The sequence below is a fragment of the Cyprinus carpio genome, chromosome A14, assembly GCF_018340385.1.
Source record: "Cyprinus carpio isolate SPL01 chromosome A14, ASM1834038v1, whole genome shotgun sequence".
NCBI classification, from domain to species: domain Eukaryota; kingdom Metazoa; phylum Chordata; class Actinopteri; order Cypriniformes; family Cyprinidae; genus Cyprinus; species Cyprinus carpio.
In genome coordinates, this window is record NC_056585.1 from 487,681 (window position 1) to 504,465 (window position 16,785).

Genomic DNA, 16,785 nt, shown 5'->3' on the forward strand with positions numbered 1-16,785 from the left:
ATCTATATCAGTAAGATTGATTCCATGCAATATAATTAAATATAGCGTATGATTAAAACAATGAGTGGGCCTGGTGACGTTTTTGCTGACTCCAAAGAGTTTATTAGGTCAATAAATGCAAGTCCTAATGAATCATTTATATTATCAATATGAATGTTAAAATCTCTGACAATTAGCGCTTTATCAACATTTACCAATAGGTCTGAGAGAAAATCTGCGAATTCTTTTCGGAATTCTTTTAGGAATTCTGTATACAGCCCTGGTGGTCTATACACAATAGCCAGAGCAAGAGATACGATTTCTTTTGCATATCTGACAGTGTAACATCAAGCAGAAGTATTAGTTAAACCTATATCCTGTTTTCTGAGTAACATTGAGAATATCACTATATATTGTTGCAACACAAAGCCTTGATCAGTCTGACGGGGCTCATGCTTATAAATGTAACTTGGTGGAGTAGCCTCATTTAGACCAATATAGTCATTTGGTTTGAGCCAGGTTTCAGTCAAGCAGAGTACATCAAATCTATTATCTGTAAGCATTTCATTCACAATAACTGCTTTGGGTATTTTAAAAATTTTCCTGCTCATTTATTTAGCAATTTTTTTGTTTTAATCACGATCAGATTTTTTCTAGATCCTGCATTAAATTTATATTTTGACCCTACTATTCGGGGAACAGACACAGTCTTTATAGATTGGACAGTGCAAGTACTTCTATCATTTAATCAGGTAGAACAAAAGCCGTCATAGCAGTTATTTGAGAATTGGCTTACTAGTCATATGGAGCGTAGCGTCCTGGAGATGTTGTCCGACAGGAGTTCCGCTCCGACTCTGCTAGGGTGTAGGCCATAAGCATGAAAAAGCCTAGGACACTCTCAGAAATTCCAGTTATTAACAAAGAGCAATTTCTGTTCTTTACACTGTGACAACAGTCTTAGTTTAAAGCAAAATGTCTACTGAAACTTTCATGTCCTCGTCGATACATGGGAAGCAGTCCTGACACGATGATCGTAATCGTGGGCGATGTGCAGTGCACTGTCTTGATCAGGCTCCTGAAGTCCCTCTTCAGCGTCTCTGTCTGCCACAGCTTGGTGTCGTTAACCCCCACATGCATCAGGACCGCTCCAATGCTCTCGTTGCCCTTCAGGATTGAAGGTATCTGTGCAGAAACATTGAGAACACAAAGGTAGACACACATCCATCATTAAAGCAAGTAACAGTGAGTAAAACAATGGTAATATGTGTGAATAGTGTATTAGCAATGTAAGCAATATTAGTGGCAACCATGCTGGCAATGCAAGCAGGCTATAAGCTAATAGCAGACTCTGGAAATCAAAATAAAACTAGTGATAACAAGGCGCTCTGATTGTTTTTGTTGTAGAATATGATATATTCACATGTTATAGAAACAAAAATGATGGTGTATAAAATTGATTTTAAGATAAAAAAATAGACGATAAAGAATTAACTTGACGGAGCTCAAACTCAAAACACGTGGCAGCAGCAAACATGAAGTGACTAATGCTCCTAGTGACAACCCCTCCCTGGCAGATTCCTCTGAGGAAGGTACCCCTGGAAAATTCATGTCTGATCCCTGGATGGGATGCGGAGGTTCTAGGTGACCTACCCCAGGGGGAAGTTGACACCATCACTTCGGCGAGAGCAGCGAGACACACTTAAGCCTTGAAGTGGAACCTGTTCGTCGAGTGGTGTTCTTCCCATTGAGAAGATCCCCGAAGATGCCTCATCAGAGTCGTGCTGTCCCTTTTGCAGCAGGGGTTGGAGTGAAGGCTGTCTCTCTCCACCCTTAAAGTCTATGTTGCTGCGATTGCTGCTAACCATGACCCCATGGAAGGGAAGTCGGTAGGGAAGCATGACCTGGTCATCAGGTTCCTTAGGGGGGCAAGAAGGTTAAACCCTCCCAGACCCGTTTTATATACTCTTGGGACCTGTCTCTAGTGCTCAAAGCACTACAGCAGGGCCCATTCGAGCCTTTGCAGTCAGTTGAGCTGAAGTTTCTATCAATGAAAGTTCTGCTCCTGCTTGCACTGGCCTCCAGCAAGAGGGTAGGGGACCTCCATGCATTCTTGGTCGACGAATCATGCCTAGAGTTTGGGTCAGCTGACTCCCAGGTAATCCTGAGGCCCCGGCCCGGCTATGTGCCCAAGGTTCTCACTACTCCCTTCAGGGATCAAGTGGTGAGCCTGCAAGCGTTGCCCTCGGAGGAGGCAGACCCAGCCCTAGCATTGCTTTCTCCCATCCGAGCCTTAAGATGGTATGTAGACTGGACGCAATGCTTCAGGACATCAGATTAGCTCTTTGTCTGTTATGGAGGCCGGCAGAAGGGGATTGCCGTTTCCAAGCAGAGGATGGCCCACTGGATAGTGGATGCCATCACCCTGGCTTATCGGGCATATGGTGTGCCCTGCCTGCTCAGGGTGCGAGCGCACTCTACTAGAAGTGTTGCATCCTCCTGCTTAAACCGCTCCAGAGAGTCCGTACTGTAGACCCTGTCGAGCTCCTCCATCCCCTTGGTAGCCAGACCTGGCAGAATGTCTGGCGCCAGGCCATCACTTGATAAATCTGTGAGAACCAGTAGAGGGCTGGGTTCAATATGTAGAGACCTAAGTGGATCCCTTATATGTAAAGTCCACAATATAGCCTCAGAGTCCATGGCATTTTGGTAGGGATCCCGATTCATCTGACATTACCGATGTGATGTTGAGAGTGACCGACTGAAAGGGAATGTCTCAGTTACGTATGTAACCCTCGTTACATAAAGGAGGGAACGGAGATGTCTTGTCCCATTGACATGCCACATACATAACCGAGACGTTTTAAGATAACGTTTAGAGAACATTATTAAATAACAGATAACTTCAAACTTCATTTGAGAGAACCTTGCTAGAACGTTCTGAGAATATTCCCTGTTAGCTGGGATCATTGTGTATTCCCGTCATATGCACCTGTTTCCAAAAATCAGAAATATTCAGAGTAAAAATATCATATTATAAATGAATATTCAGCGTCAATGAAAAGCACAGTTTAACAACACTGGAGCTGCATCTGTCTCCATGCATTTCTTCAACAATACAGATAAAAATGTAATGCATGAGTCAGTCTTTCAAACGGCTGTTGGCTTGAAAGGAGATATGCAAACACACATTAGGAAGACGCAACCGTTGAGTGTGTGTGTTCTCGCTTCACAGATGTGCGAGACACATAGAACACATTCTACTCCTCCCCTCTTAACACAACCTAGATTTGAAGAGCTCATCTGGACAATTTGAATGCAAATGATGCATCTTTTTTCTTCTGATATTTATTATTTATCTCCGCATTTGCAGGTCTGTATTAAAAATCTTAGTGTGGAGTGAAAAATTACATGAGCTTAAGCAACAATGATTATTCTGAGAGGCTGTGACTGTGTAAGTTGACACTGTTATTATTATTATGTTTGTATGAAGGCCCAGACTTCTTTGTTACTTCATAATAGACTTTAGGCAGGGTAGCGCCATATTTAATATTTGACAGCCTGTGAGGCACCGAAATACAGTGTGGTCAGTGGATCGTTTTGCTGTTTAATAGCCGATTGTTTGACTGATGAAACATCTTCGCGAATTTAAAGAGACAAGAAGGCTGTAAAAAGTTTTGAAAGTTGTGAGTTGTGATTATTACATGTTCTAGAACCTTCCCATACCCGCAACATACTGTTGGTCCAGATCTGGCTCACATCTTTCCCATGTGAAATCCATGCTGTCAGGGTTTATACAGTGTGAGCCATTGCAAATAAGATGGAAAGTCAATCCCGCCTTGTCTTTATCTGCGTTAGATTCAATATGGTGTCTTACCTGACTACCACTGAACATTTTTTTTTAAACAAAACAATCTCACACTGATAAACCCTCCTTTAATTGCAATGGTAATTTTGCCTCGTTAGTGGATATTGCATTAATCCTAAATTCTCTATGGCCCTAAAACGTAACTAGATGTGAAAGGCATTTACCTTTATATCTCAAAACCATGTTAAAGATGTTGCTTTTATTTGAATCTTTAATCAGATCTCCCAGGTGCTAAAAATAGACCAGCATTCACCTTGGCAATTAAACCACTACTTGAGCAAATCAGCCTAGCCAAAACTACTGGAAAAGCCCAATTAACTGAGCTTGTGAAATTTTAATTATAGTTTCATTCTCGTGGCGTTAAAGCCAAGTAAATTGCCACACATTCATTTGCCATTATTTTCATTAGGTTGCTTGATAGAGCAGCGGAAACAGTAGCCTTTCCGTTTCACTTAGTTTTCCATTAAATCAACAAATTAAAATGGCAGGGTGCTGATCAGTCAAGCCATTGGTTAAGCTACAAATCTGGTTAAATGGAACTTTAATGTGGTCTATTAAACAAGCGGTAGAAAAACCATAGCAGCACTAATTTGCTCGCAGCTAATGGGCAAAAAGCATTCTGTTGATCGGTCATGGAGATCCATCTCACAGAGTCGCTCAATCCCCAAAAGCATTCGATAACAAATTTAGCCAAGCCAAAAGAAAAAAGACACAAGGAAGGCAATCATTTATTTGAAGCGCAGTGCATTCGCCAGAAAGGCCACAGATAGCGGCGATAGCTACACAAAAACGTTTGAGAGCCTTTTAAAAGCAGATGGGTGGATCTGTTATGCTGCTGACATCTTAACCGTCAGGCATCTATCACATCCGTGGAAATGACTGTTCTATTTGTGAGCACCAGCTGACACACAAAGAAAACAATCTGTTTAGGGCGGCTCTCGCTGGGTGTATGGCGGGCCGCCGCTGTGCTCGTTCTGTGGATTAATGAGAAAGAGTTTGCAGTTATAGTTATAGTGAGTGACGGTTCTCACTTTGTCATAGTGCTGCATGACAGAGGAGGAAAATAGTCTACATAGAAAAACCGGAAGAGAAAAAACTGTGTAGAGAAATTACTTATCTCAAACTGTTACTTTGTTAAAGCAGCAGTTCAGTTCTTTTAGTCATGTGACTTTCTTTCTTTTGTGGGCAACAAAAGATGTTTTGCAGAATGGCAGAGACTTACAATAAAAGTGGATCGTGAACTATCAGGCTATCAGGCTTAAAATCATTTGTGCTTTATATTCCAAATCTTTGACTGACACAATTTTGTACTGGAGCCATAATTTGGTAAAACAACAACAACAACTTTTCTTTTTCATTTCATTTTAAAATATATGTGAATATAAAGTTATTTATATCTACAGTTATTTTAAATGGTAGTAATATTTCACAATGACTGTTCTACTGTGTTGACTTGACTTCACTTGACATATCATTATTTATGAGCTTTAAGTCCTTAAATTTGGATTTGTTGCTTGGCCTATTCAGAGTCTGAAATCTCATCTTTAACTCCCTCCTCATGGTGACATTTTCAAAAATGTCACAAGTGAGAATCATATGAAGTCTCTACAGTAGTGTGAGCAAACCAAAGCCACACTGCAATAACAGCAGCAGAAGCTTATTTTCCTTCTCAAGGGTAAAAACAGAATCTCCACAAGCACACTTACATAATTGCTTTTTTTGACCTATATGACCTTGTGAAATACACAACAATCACACATTCCTCTAAAGAAGGACAGATCTTGAAATCCTTAATGCCAGCAGCACATTTGCTAGTAAGATTTGATTCTTATAAGGCAATCCTCAAGGGCTTCTAACAGAGTCTCAGTCAACAAGTTCAAGCACTACTTTAGCAGTACCTGACTTTGGCAAAAAAACGTGATATTAAGATTCTCTTTAAGGGATTTTTGTAGATATTAATGCCCTGCAGTTTTAAACAGCCATTGACAGATTTAGCAGCAGCAGTGTGAATTTGGCCTTTGACGTTAACATTTACAATGTAGGCGTACTGATTAAGTTCATGCTGAAAAAAATATTTAGTTTAGGCTTAAATAAACTGTAAAATGTGCAGCTTGACAATGTCAATGCATAAATTCTCTCTAGCCTAAATGAAGTGTCATAATCCTTGGTGTTGATAGACAGGAGCCATCTTTCACTGTCATCGGGCCCTTCCTCTACTGACTGATGAAGGATGACGACCTCTTCCTCTTCCTCCTCACCCATTTTTAGAACTCCATTTAAAGGTTATTCTTTAATCAGTCAGAATGAACCGTCTGGTGCTGCTCAGGAAAACTGTGGCCTGTCAGAACCGAGACCTCATCTGGATTCCCCTGCCCTCAATTTTATGTGTGATGCCGGGTCACGTATGAAAAACCCAGGATGCCTTGTTCTGCAATCTGGTTTGACAACCAATACAACAGGTTGGGCTTTAAAAATACTAGTTTTAAAATCTCATAAAAGGGATGAACAAAAGGTGAATCTGACTAAATGAAACAAATGTCACATACACACACACACACACAACACACAACAAACAGAAAACAGTTTTTATTATATTAATTATATTATATTATATTATATATTATGCTGATTCTAAGAAATTTAAATGAATGCATTTTGAAAATATGATTAAATATGCATTCATAAATGCATGGAAATTTAATATGTAATTCAAACACATAAATCTTAAAATTATTTTTAAGTTTGTTGGTTTAAGATCCATATTTTTCTTGCATTTATGGTAATGAGAATTTTTAGGGGGAAAAATTGCATGATTTGCCACAAATAGTGCAAAAAATTGCATTGCAATGAAAAAAAAAAGAAAAAAAAATTCATAATGGTCCTAAACATGGGTTCTGTTATCTGTTAAAGCAAAATGAATTTTTTTTTTTTTTTTATTATGATCCAGACAAAGTTCTTGACAGGTTTCAGATTTTGTATGCTGTGCTCTGGACAAAGACTGTGCACTTTATTAACTGATGTCAAGACAAAGGAATTAAATAAATAAACCCAGACTCATTCCTAACCTAACTGAGGCACTGGCTTTAAAATCTTTGGTCATTTACTTCCTGGCCTCAGTGTCTTGCTAATGGAATTATCTCATGGATTTAATGGTGGATCTCAGATCTTCGGAGTAGATGAGAGTTAAGCTTCAGTGCAGAGAGAATCCTCCTCCACTAAAATCACTCTGAATGGGGAGTTAGCTGAAGTATTGTGTGTCACGCTCATAGTATTTTACTCCTCTGACCCAGCCAAAAAAGTCTTGGAGGGAAATCTCATCTGATGGTGTAATTCCATGAGCCCATGTTCTGAAGTGTATGCTCTTGTCTTAAAGGAATTATTCACCCAAAAATGAACATTTGCTGAAAATGTACTCGCTCTCCCATTATGGACTAGACTTTTGTCCAGAAGTGACTGTTTAAATTTAAAATGCCTGATTGATAGATTTATTTAATATAAACAAGCCGCTTTTCACTTCACAAAACATTAATTGATGGACACTGCAGTTGTGTGGATTACTTGTGTGATGTTTTTATCAGCTGTTTGGGACTCTCATTCTGACCCGCGCACCCATCCCACTGCAGAGAATCCATTAGTGAGCAAACTGATGTAAATGCTACATTTCTGTTCCGCGAATCATGAAGAAACAAACTCTACATTTCAGATGGCCTAAGAATGAGTACTTTTTTTTTTTATTAGCAAATTTTGATTTTTTCGGAAAACTTTTCATGTACTGTTCTAAAGTTGTTTGGATAAAAGTTTCTGGTAAATGCATAAGGTAACACTTTATTTTAAGGACCAAATTATAGCTATTAATTAATAGTGAACATGTGTTCCCTGTTCCATTCATGAATGTAAATGTTACAATTATCCTAAAACTTTCCAGGTTAAAACTGAAATTCACAGATTGCTTTCTTTTTTTCTAGGATAGCAAAATCTAATTAGTTTTTAAAGGGAAGGAGAAAACACTACTTACATCTTTTGCTATTAAAGCATCTAGTCATACTATACAGTATTTTACAAGATAGTTGATGTGGTAACATTTTAGATTAGGGAACACATATTCGCTATTGACTAAGAGTTTTCCCTCAATAAACTCCTAATTTGCTGCTTATTAATAGTTAGTAAGGTAGTTGTTAAGATGATGTCACACAGTTTTGCCCAAGATCTTATTATGGCCATTATGCAACCTGGCACAAAACAATGACAATATACAGCAAAATAATGTACAGCAGCATGTGTTTTAGCCACACTGGACACTGGAAAATGCCCTAAAAGAGATATAAATAAAAGATTCCAACACAAATATATTTGTTATAGTTGTTTATTTAGCAAGAAGCTGTTGAAAGAGTAAGTAGAATGAGGTTTGAAAGAGAAAGTACCAATATTTTGAAAATGAGTCCCAGCAGTTAAAGGACTAAGCGGTTCAGTTGTTGGTCATGTGCCTCAATTCACATTTACATTATAGGACACAACATATTCATTATATAACAGACATTAGTGAGAAACTTACTCCGGCCTTGGTGATTCATTTCTCAAAGACATATACAACTTTATTGATTCTTCCTCACATTTTCAATTACAGGAATACTGATAGTTCAATGAAGTACCGAAGTGAAATTATGCTGTCATTTTACTCACCACCGTCATGTTGTTCCAAACCTGTATGCTAGTATTTTGCCTGAAGCGAAACAAAGAAGAAAGAATTCTGAAAGATCTTCATGCAGCTTCATAAATAATCATGTCTGTAAATCTCCAACAAACACACACACAAAAAATAACGGCATACGGGTTTAAAGCAAGCATGTAAGTGGGATAAATTGGACCAAAAATGTAATTTTTTGAAAAAAAAAGAAAAAAATGCAATGTTCCTCTTAAATAATAATGCTATCATTAAAAGCTAATTGAAGATCAGTTGTAGCACCCTATCAAGAAACACCTTCACCTACAATATTCAAACATTCTGTTCAAAACATCCCCCAACTACTGAGAACCACTAGCACATGAATGTTTCATTCAGGATGTATTTGCATCGCCCTTTCAGCAGGACAATGACAGAGAGCTAAATACCAAAGTTCTGTGTGTGGATATAGCTCTTTCCATGCCCTTACGAATTGTTACCATGTTCACCTCTTCTTTTTTTATTGCCCTCATACAGGTTATGTATAACAAAGATGCAACACATCATTTAATACAAGTCAAAGCAATGTGGAAATTAAAAGCACATAATTTTCAAAACTATATTACTCACATCACACGCAGAAAAAAAATTGATCGGTTATCTATGATAGCATATCAAGACTCCAATACTGATAAATAAAACAGAATAAAAGATTGGTCGATATGCAATATTTCACTAATATATTGTTAAATTGTCAGCGCACAATAGCCTTGCGGTTAGTGCGCCGACATATACACTGCGCAACCAACTGCGCTGACACGCGACCCGGGTTCGAGTCCCGGCCGTGGTCTTTTTGCCGATCTCGCGTGCTGGGGAATGGATCTCGCCGTCTCTCTTGCACCCAAAAAAGCCCCAACTTTTCCACCGTCTACTCTACACTACGTCCTTTTCCAATACAAGGCATAAAAAATACGAGGAGCCCAAAATAAAGATCTTTAAATATATTGTTAAATCAATTTTAGCTAAAAATACTAAGAAACATATATGGACACTTTAATAAGAACACAAACATATTAGAAAAGTATATATATAAAACAACAACGTATATCATTCTGAAACAATTTGATAATTTTCTAACCAAAATTGCTGCAGCATGCTTAAATGAAAATTATTAATCTTTCCCTTAAAAATAAATAACTTAATAGATTGCTGAGAAAACTCTGCAATGCTTTTTCACTGTGTATAAAACTGTATCAAACAGACAACATAAAACAGTCATAAAAAACAAAAAACAATACAACAACAACAACAAAAAAAAAAAACCACATTCCTACATATATACAAAAAAAAAGCTGTTATCTAACTCTGTGATAGGCAATTGAAAACTTTGCAGAATGTCAGAGTCAGTGACATTTATATGAAGTGTTTCAGTTATCACATTTTGTAACACACTGAAATTTAAGAATATTTAGCTTCATTTTAGAGGGTAAACTATTGTAGTAAACATGCAGTAGTTGAAGCACTTCGGTCTTTTGGTCCAAAAAAAATCATTGTCTGTAAGAGTCCAATAACAGTAAAGCACAATGGCAAAAATAGGAAACTATGAAACCAGACATCATCATGATTCTAACCACATACAGTGGTGGAAAAAAGTGTTGGCCCCGTCCTGATTTCTTATTTTTTTCATGTTTGTCACACTTTACTGTTTGTCAGATCATTAAAAACAATATGGAACTATTAGTCAAAGATAGCACAAGTACACCAACAACATTGAAGGTTTTTATTATTAAGGGAAAAAAAAATCCAAAACTGCAGGGCCACTTTATTGAAAATGTGTTTGGCACCCTTTTAAAACTGTGGTTTAGTCCACACCTGATTCACTTAAGTCTCCTCCTAGCAGACCGACAGGATCCAGATCTTGCTCTTACTGCCCACATAGCTGTTCCCACAATTCAAGAAAATCCTCTTAAATAGGGGCCTGGCTTCTGACAAAGTGAAGGTAGACCAAAAGATCCTCAAAAGCTAAACATCAATGCCGGAGAGCCAAAGAAAGTCAGAACACAAATGAGAAAGACGTATTAAATGAGAATCTCTCCACTCGGGAAAAGGGTATAAAACCCATTTTGTTCTAAGCTTTGGGGACTCCAGCGAACCCACAGTGAGAGACATTAATTCAAAAACATGGAAGAGTGGATAAAACCGTCCCAGGAGCAGCGGCCGACCCAAAATTTACCGCAAGACCCCACGCGACTACTAATCCAAGATGGTCCACAACAAAGACCCCACAGACAACAGCCAAAAGAACATTCAAGGCCTGACTTGCTCGGGGCTTCATGGTCGAGCTGTTTTTCTAGAGCAAAAAGAACATTTAAAGCTTTTCTTTAGGGCACGTGTTTCTTGACAGAAAAACATCTTGACCATGATGACCCACCTCAAGTACTTTTTTGGGAAAATACTCTGTGGGACTGCATTAGACAGACAGAAAGTTGAACTTTCGTTGGAAGGTGTGGTGTCCCCTTACGTCTGTGTGTATAAAAGTAACACTGCGTTTCAGGAAAAGAAACGGATCATACCAACAGTACATATGATCGGTTGTATTGTGATGGTCGTGTGGCTGGTCTGTGCCTTTGGTCCTGCTTCATGACCTGGAAGGAACTTTGCGGTTGTAAATGGTACTCATGAATTCTGCTGTTTACCAAAAAATTCTTGAAGGAGAATGTTCGTCCATCTTATTTTCTTTGTAGTTGGGGTCCCTGGTCAAAGGTCCTGACTTGAAGCATATTGAGATACTGTGGCATGCCACTTAAAACAGCTTGGCCTTTCATGCCCTAAAACCCTACAAGGAAGTCGTTGGCCCCTTAGATTGAGACTCTTCTAAAACTAAGGTTGTGGTTGTCGAGTCTTGGGCCTGGCAATACTCGCACTAACCTGAAGGTTGCTCTCTATGTGCAAGGGCATCCAAGGCATGCTCCTCCCGAAGGTGAAGCCGCAGCATAAATGTCTGCCCACTGCTGATCGGTGTGGTGTTCACGTTGTGTGTGTGGTTCGTCACCAGGTGCTGTTGTGTGTTCACTTTTGGATGGGGTCTTAAATGCCAGCGCACTAATTCTGGATTATTGGGTCTCACCATACTTGGCTCTATGGGTTCCTTAACGTTCAGGGTTGCGGAAATGATAACCATCTGCATAGATGATTGTACAACCCTTTCTACCCCAACAGCTGTCTGAACAGCAGACCGTCATTCGCAATTTAGTGCCAAACACGTGTGGAGTCTGCAGTTGTATTGCTGACTAAGGGGTGGCCCAAGCATCACTTTATTACGTTTTTTGGGGGGTAATCTCACTTTGTCACACCACAGTTGCAAGGTAGTTTTGGATTTTTTCGTGCTGTTCCCCTTAATGATAACTGGGTATTTAAAAACTGCATGTGTGTTTACTTGTGTTTAGTCTTACTATATTTACATAGTTTTATGATTCTGCAACATCTAAAGTGTGACAAAAACATGGAGAAATCAGACAAGGGGGCCCAACACTTTTTCACAGCACGGTATATATATTAGATAGTATAATATATATATAATATATATATAGATATCATATATATATATATACTATAGATATATAGATATTCTACTATATGCCTATGAGTGATATATAGGATTAATATACAATTGAGTAAATTTCACGATTAAATATCGCTTAGTTTCTCAGCTATGAAACAATATGAATGTGTGGTCATTTCTGACATCATCGTAGCAACACCAAACAGAGTGTCTTTAGCGTAAACACCTCCCCATCTGCCATTATTGTGGAAAAAAAACGAATAGCCCTGCTTGTTTCAGGCTAGCCTTAAAGTTCGTACGTTGTGCCACAAAGCCACAAGTGTGTTTTCACTCTCTAAGAAGCACTCTATTAGAACAGATGAACACTTCTTTGTCGTCAGGACGCCGTCTGGCGCACTTACTTACTCCGGAGATTGAGTACAGTACCCTGAGAAAATCATTGATGCCTAAATCATCTTTGATGGAAGGGTTTTGTGAGGAACGCTAAACTTGCCTTTGGTATGTCTAGTGGGCTTATCTTATAACGGAAGTAAGGAACAATGGCAACAAAAAGAAAACAATAAAAAGAACACCATGCCTAGAATAATAGTGCGATTGGGTAGAACCCATCATTGACAGCCACCAATTCCGTACATTTACGTTACTTATGGAATGAAACTTACGTTTCTTTACAGGGACAAAAGTCCTTAAAGTAAGAGTTAAACCACTCATTGGAAAAGTGTAACCCTGAAATATTTTCCCACCCTCCGGGCTCCTATCCAAGAGGTGGCTTTGCTTTGTACTTGGGTTTCTTTATCCGTCGCAGCAAGTTACTTAGGGTGCGGAGAATATTTAGCATTACATCACCAATGGATCGTCTGCCGTGAATGGTTGCCGTGTACTATTACCGAGTAGACGAAGAGCGAGTCGAGTGTAGCGCGAAGGCAAGCGCGGTATGTGTGAGTAATCCAATGGAAACAAGATCCGGTAGATCCGGTCTCTGTACAGGCCATGGACAGATACTCCGGACTACTCTGCTTGGGGCGAGTACTGAACCAATAGAGGCGGCCGCTCTGCAGTGCACTCTCCCCTGTGGCGGTACACCATCGCAAACGTCCACGAGGGCGCGTCCCACTACCCGATCCACACGACCACACATTTCAAAGTTAAAACACCATGTATGATGGATTTGGCTGTCTTCGTGGAAACGCAAAGCTTTTTCACTTCAGAAGACATTACTGATGGACGGAAGTGGGGTGGCATATTTGTGGATACTGTGATGTTTTTATCAGATTTTTGGACTCTCATTCTGACGGCACCCATTAGAATGCAGAGGATCCATTGATGAAGCAGTGATGTACTGCCTCACCAAATATGCTTCTGAGGATAGCAAACAAAGTAATCTCCATCGTGGATGACCTGAAGTAAAGTTTCATCAGCAAATTAAAATTGGTGGGGGATTCATTCCTTTAAAAGACTAGATTTGGTATTCCTATTCCTTACTCTAAATCAAGATACGTTACAATGTGCCTGCTCACCGCAGCTCTTGAGGGGTGTGAAAACCAAGAGGTAAACATGCCATATTTACTTCATTCATTTTTGCCCTATTTAAAATCAAAAAAGCTAGGACACATTATTGAAAGTAAATTTATGGCATTGCACTTGTGGGTTTCTGATGCTGTAACTTAAGATTTCAGGTTGAATGAAGCTTCTCACAACAAGCAACCCTGATACAGCTGCTGCTGTACAGGACCTTTATTAAGCGGGTGCAGAGTTCAAAAATCTAACAGTAAACGGAATCTTCCAAAAGCTGTTAAAGGAACATTCTGGGTTCAATAAAAATAAAATCAAATCACATACAGTAAGGATAGGTGATGATTTTTGTAAACTGTTTGATTGTCATATGTTGGGGTCCCAGCACAAAAAAATATCAGGGACCCCCGTGCACGCAATATAAACAAGAGAACTTGGTCGCTGTATAAAAAAAAAAAAACACAAAACAACAACATAATCATAATAATAAAAATGATAGTATATATAACTCATAATATTATAGATATACGTAATATAGGATATAATATATATATAGAATTACTTATTATATATATATCTACAAGAATAAACTTAAACTTAAAAAACAAAAACAATCACACGAAAGTTTTAACTGTTACCACAAATAAATAAATAAATAATAGACATAAATAGGAATCACTAGAATTTGCTAATCGATATCACAGATAGAGAGTTTCCAAAGTCAGATTCTCACAGAGCGAAACACAACAAACCAAACATAACATTGTCATTGGTTTACTACGTACAGTTACATATGTACACAGGCAAATGTCATTTCACAAGCACTGATGGAAACAGCTGTGGGGTAGGGAGGGGGGAGGGGGGGTTAAGGGCATAGAATGGAGGGGCGAGTCTGGATGGGGCTAAGCAATACAGGAGGTGTAGTAGGGTCGCCTGGCCGGCAGAAAAAGGCCCCTCGCCGTTCGCGCGCGACGAGGTAGGGCGACAGGGTGAGTACCAGGCGTCGGAGGTCGCACACGGCGGTGGCGGGCCGCGCTGTGTGCGTCGGGTGGTCCCACTGGCTAGGCGAGAGCGTAGGGTTTTCAGACTGAGCGGGTAACACACAAAGTGCAGAGAGACTATCTCGGCGGTGTCAGCCTGGGCGGTGATAGCGGTGTCATCCTGGCCCCGCGGGACCCGCCATTGAAGGGGGGCCATCCGATGGCTGCGCGCACACATCATGTCTTTGATTACGGGTTCGCTGTTCAAATATGTTGCCCCAGTAAACCAGGTTGAATGGCCCGAAGAGAACTGGGAAACCTGATAGGGGACATGCGGAACTCGATTTGTACTCACACTGTTAGAAGGTTTTTCTTCGCCTCGGCTGGTTTCCCATCAGCTTTGACCTTACCCTGTTCAGCTATGCTTCCCTTGGCGATGGTGGGGAAGGACGGTGTCCTTGGTGATGTTGGGGGTGGCATAGTTTGCCACTGCGACGGCATAGGCGTTGTTTTTTTTTTTTTTTTTTCCTTCTTGATGACTGAAGCTTTCTCTTCTTCTGTAGGAAAAGTGAGAGTTTGTCACTTTTAAAGATGAAATACATTGTCTGTCCGTGTGGGGGTGTTTAATGCAATTCTGTTGACACAATTTGATTATGAAAAGCGAGCGAATACCTAATATATATGCAAGTATTGGGGGACAGGGGGGTTGTTGGGTGGGGGGGGGGGGTGGGGGTTGCTGTGGAGTGTAACAGCTACACTGCAATAGTAATTTGTTTTTTTATTTATTATTTTTTTCTTGTTTCTCCAGTACAAAATATCTAAACACCTTCTTAAATCAAAATATATTTTACTTGAGAAAACACCCAAAATACTTAAATATTAAGTACGTTTTCTGTCCCAAAATGTACACAAACTAGAAATTAAGTTTTGGCTGAAATCATACTAAAAAAAAAAAAAAAATGTACCCAATGGGATAAGAAAATGTATTGTTTTCATTCATTCATTCATTCATTCATTCATTCATCATTCCTTCATTTGTTTCTGCCATTGGCAATTATGTTTACTTGTTTTAAGCAAAAACCCGTGCCACAAGGATGCGTGCTGTTTCTATGGTATTTAGCTTTGATTTGAAAGAAACAACCAGCGCAGTCTTGTGCCGCGGATGGACACAGAAGAGCATACACAGCATACGGTGAAATTTGGAAGAGACAGAGGAGACTGTTGACAAATGAATTATTGAATAAAGTCATTCTTTTTGATTTCTTATTTACAAAAAGTGTTCCTGTCGTTTCATATAACCCAGATTGCACGTGTTATTCTTTCGGTATGTCTTTTTTTTTTTGGCTTTTTTTTCTTTGTTTTTTTTTTTTCTCTGTTCCTTTTTCTCTTTTTTTTTTTCTATTTTCTTTTTTTTTTTTTGCGTCTTTTTTCGTTCTTTTCTTTATTTCTTCTGATGAAGAGGAGATTTGACGATGACTTTTATACTTTTATGGACCTTGACACTGTTATTTATTGGCATCTCATGGGGGACAGTCTCAAGCCTTCAAGGTTTTATCCCAAGATATCTTAAAATTCTGTCCGATAGACGAAAAACAAGCTTTTTCAAAATTTTCATTTTTGGGTGGAGTCCCTTTCAAAGGGTACCAACTGTTTAAAACACACATAAATATCATGTATAAAGATAATTAAAAACTTAAAGCAGTTAAAAACTGTTTTCTTAAGTTGCAAACAAAGCACAGGAAAAATTAAAATGTAAAACATTATGCCGTTCTTTTCTTGGGGAATAACGGACTAAACACAAAATATAGTAAATTATATGTATGTGTGTATTACTGTATATACTGTACATAATTTACTTATAAATAATAATCAATACCACTGTGACGGATTATGGATAGGTTAATTCTTCACTGGGTATTCTGCAAAATAAACAAGATTTATAAATGTTCAACCTATATTTCCCATTGCAGCCTGTAATTCTGACAAATTTCTGCGTGAAACAGGGGTGTATATATAAATACGGAAACATAATGTAGGAATGTGAAATAAGTGGGGTGTAACACACCAGAATAAAGCTATATTGACTGTGAGTTTGCATTGCAAAACACATGCTCAAGAGCTACTTGTGGTCTGCTCTTAGTTAAGCACTGCTCTATCTAGCTTGGCACGAGTAAAGTGATTGGAAAGACGCTGATGGCTACTGTCCACCACTGACAAGTATTCAATC

The 16,785-nt window shown here is 39.0% G+C and overlaps 1 pseudogene; it reads right to left on the bottom strand.

Annotated features, from left to right (window-relative positions):
* Positions 1-817: 817 nt before the first annotated feature.
* LOC122147387 overlaps positions 818-16,785 on the bottom strand; it is a 41,624-nt pseudogene continuing 25,656 nt past the window's right edge.